The sequence below is a fragment of the Hermetia illucens genome, chromosome 2 (assembly GCF_905115235.1).
Source record: "Hermetia illucens chromosome 2, iHerIll2.2.curated.20191125, whole genome shotgun sequence".
NCBI classification, from domain to species: Eukaryota; Metazoa; Arthropoda; class Insecta; order Diptera; family Stratiomyidae; genus Hermetia; species Hermetia illucens.
Genome location: NC_051850.1, coordinates 166,925,344 through 166,928,853, shown reverse-complemented (window position 1 = coordinate 166,928,853; position 3,510 = coordinate 166,925,344).

Sequence of the window (3,510 nt, the reverse complement as noted above, 5' to 3'; positions counted from 1 at the left end):
ACAAACGATTGAAAAGCAGAAAATTAGCCGTTTTCAAGGAGAAATGCAAGTTAGGACAGCGAGGCGCCCGTTCATTAGCAACAGTTTGAACTATCATGGCGAAGAAGTTTGAGCCAGCATAGAGACCAGTTTGGAGCGACCATACAATAAGGAAACAAATTATTTCTAATCGAATAGCAATGCCGTCCGAGAAGCAGAGAATTTAGAACGAAATTCAATGCGAAAGTTTCAAAAAGCTAAAGAAACTCGTAGTGTCCTGTTTATAAGGTTGTAATTGTGAGTAGAATTTGATCGTTTTGCACAATAAATTAGTCCTTTCCATTGCAGGGGGCGCACGTGGATCTGGTCATTGCAGTTCTGTTCTTTCCAGTCACTGCAGTTCCCTGTAGGGTAAGTAGGTAGTAGCCAAATTAGCGCTATGGTATGCCGTTTTGTTATAGAAGCAGGGAGGCGGAGTCTAGCCGGCTCGGAATTTCAAACTGGCCAAATTCTCCTTGACTTGGCGCAGCTCGTAAGCCTTCGCCATCTTAGGCCTGCGACTGCTAGGTAGTGCGATTAGACTCGGCCCCTGACAGCCGCCAACGAAACACCGACTGTATTCACCGAAGGGCTGCCAAGAACAGAGTCTCTGGCCAATCCGTCAACTCGCTCATTCCCCTCTGTGTTCCTAAGTTCGGGAACTCAGAGGAGGGTAAAGATTCCCCGAGGTACTTCGTCTAGGATATTACTGTGGCCATAAGACTTCGCTGCCCAGCATCGGGACTCATGTAGTCTGACGGCACTGCACGCTATAACGTATTTAATGGGGAGGTCTAAGGGGAGGAGATGCAGGAGTACATTGAGAGCATCTGCCGGGCTGGACTGCAGAGCCCCAGTAGCACCTACACACGCAGTTCTTTGAATCCTAATAAGCTTCATCCTATTGTATTTTTTCTCCAAGCCTGCTACCATACAATAGAGCCGTACATTAGGATCGGACGCACTACAGCCGTGTACATTCACAGAACCATCTTCGGCCGAAGACCCCATTTCTTTGCAAAGGTTCTCTTGCAGGCATAGAAGGCTATACAGGCCTGCTTAACCCCAATTTCTATGTTCAATCTCCAATCTAGCTTTGGATTCAGGATTGGACCTAGGATTACATTTGTAAAAAGAACCAATCTTTGTTCATTCAGCCGTGGTAGATGGAATTCAGGTATTCTTGTCTTGTTGGTGAATAGCATCAGTTGCGTTTTGGTTGGGTTTCTACTGAGTCCGCACCTTGCGGCCCACAGGCATACTTTTCACAACGCTCCTTTCATGATGTCGCTCATAATGGACAGAAACATCCCTGATACTAATATCACCAAGTCGCCGACATACGCCACCACCTTCACCTCGCTGCTGTCCAATGTTCGTAAAATTTCGTCCATTACTATTAACCAGAGCACCGGTGAGATGGCGCCACCCTGGGGCGTGCCTCTGTTCACAACTCTGGTCAAGTGGTTGCCTCCCAGATCCGACTGGATTATCTTGGTACATAGCATGGATATAATCCAATGCGTAAGATACCCCTCCAATCCAATACCGGTTAAGGCTTCCTTGATGGCCTTGGTACTGACGTTGTTAAAAGCTCCGGCTATATCCAAGAAGGCAGCTAGGATATATTACTTGTACTGCAGCGACCGCTCAACCGTGCCAATTACTTCGTGGAGGGCGATTTCTGTGGGTTTTCCTTTGAGGTAGGCATGCTGGGACTTCGAGAAAGGCGTTCTCTCCATAATCGTCCTTAAGTGAATGTTCGCTAGAGGGTCTTCAGCACGAAAGCGGTCAGGCTGATTGGTCGAAAGTCCTTCGCGGACTCATGACCGGGCCTGCTCGCTTTCGGTATGAAAACCACTTGTGCGCGTCTCTAGGACTGTGGTACGTATCCTAAAGAGATGCAGCTCCGGTAAATCTCAGCAAGCCACGGCACAACCCTTTCCTGCTGATTCTGTAGCATGACCGACTTATACTTCTGCAGGCAGTCCTTGTATGGCTGCCAATATTTTTGCCTGTAGCAGATGATGAAGATTTCTCTGGTCAGCTTCCTGAGGCTGGAGAGATCTTCATCCCACCACGGTGGCAATGGTTTTTTGCTGTACTTAGTAGGACAGGAGACTTTAAAGGCGGTATCGATGCCTTTTCCTGAGCTCCGAACTTTGACTCCAGTTCGCCTGTCGTGCCAATCTTACCAATTTGCGCACCGGAGAGTTTGTCCTTAATAACTTCACCAAAGTTTCTCCAGTCGATCCTCCTGGGGTCTCTGAAGGGTTTGGAGACTTCCACGGCGAGATCTAGACTGAAAAGTATCCAACTGTGATCAGAGAAGGATCCGATACCCTCCAGTCCTCCTATCAAGGACCTCCTCCCAACCGTCACAGTTCTCCGAGCAGTTACACACCGATAGGTTTGAAGTAATAATAAAATCAAAGAATGACTCACCTCTCTAGTTGATTTCCGAGCTGCCCCAAAGCGTATGCCTTGCATTGGCGGCGCAGGTGTCCACTCATAAAATACCAGCATTGAATAGATGTTGAATTAAGATACCAAAAGATACCATGGTGATGTAGTGTAGTTCCTATTTTTGCAAACTGTGCAATAAACGGAAGAGAAATAGTTGACATTGACAAGTGTTTGTTGGGGAGAATGAAATTAGTATATTGAGTGTAATTTCAGTTCTCCCATATATTTAGGGTCCCCTCTTTATATTAGAAGCGACAGGGAGGCAAACGTTTAGGCTTAGGTGGGCCCCGCATGGCCACCATGTCATCTGACCCACCATGAAGAGGAAAGAAAGATCAGGGCCACTTGTCCCGTAGGCGCCAGAATTGGCTCAAGGCTAGTTTTCTCTTTCTTGGCGAGCGTTAGTTTTCTTTGTGATTGTGATCTCCCCCCCTATTACGTCGTTGGGCAGTTTAGCTCCTTTGGGATTGAAATTTTTGGTAGTATGAACACGCCTGGAGACTTCACGTATCTATTAGAGTAGTTTAGTCAAATCACGTGATAAAATCTCTGTGCCCTGATAGGGAGGTAATATTTGAGAACCAAGAACCTTGGCCCTCATCTTACTGAACTGCTAGCATTTGGGTTAGCTTCAGCACGTGCCGTCCGGTTCCACATATTATTTCATGCAGTCGGTGTTCACGACTGGCAAACCTGTTAGGGGAGTTTGGTTGATTGACAGTCTTGGTGACCGTGTTGGTGGCTAGGTGATGCAACGTCGTACTCTCATCGTAACAGAGTTGGCGTCCAGCGTGGGGCCATAATCGTTGCAAACCTAACAGGCTTTCAAGCTTGGTGAATGTATTTCGTTTTCAAACTAGGTGGACGTATTTCGCTATGACGTCCCTACAAAACTTTGATTAGCGGTGGCATCTACATATATGTCAGGCTCGAAATCTGTTGACTATCCTGATACTTTGAGCGGAAATCATGGAGGAAGAAAGAAAGAAATTCTCGGAAATTATTAAAAAAAAATATATCAACTCA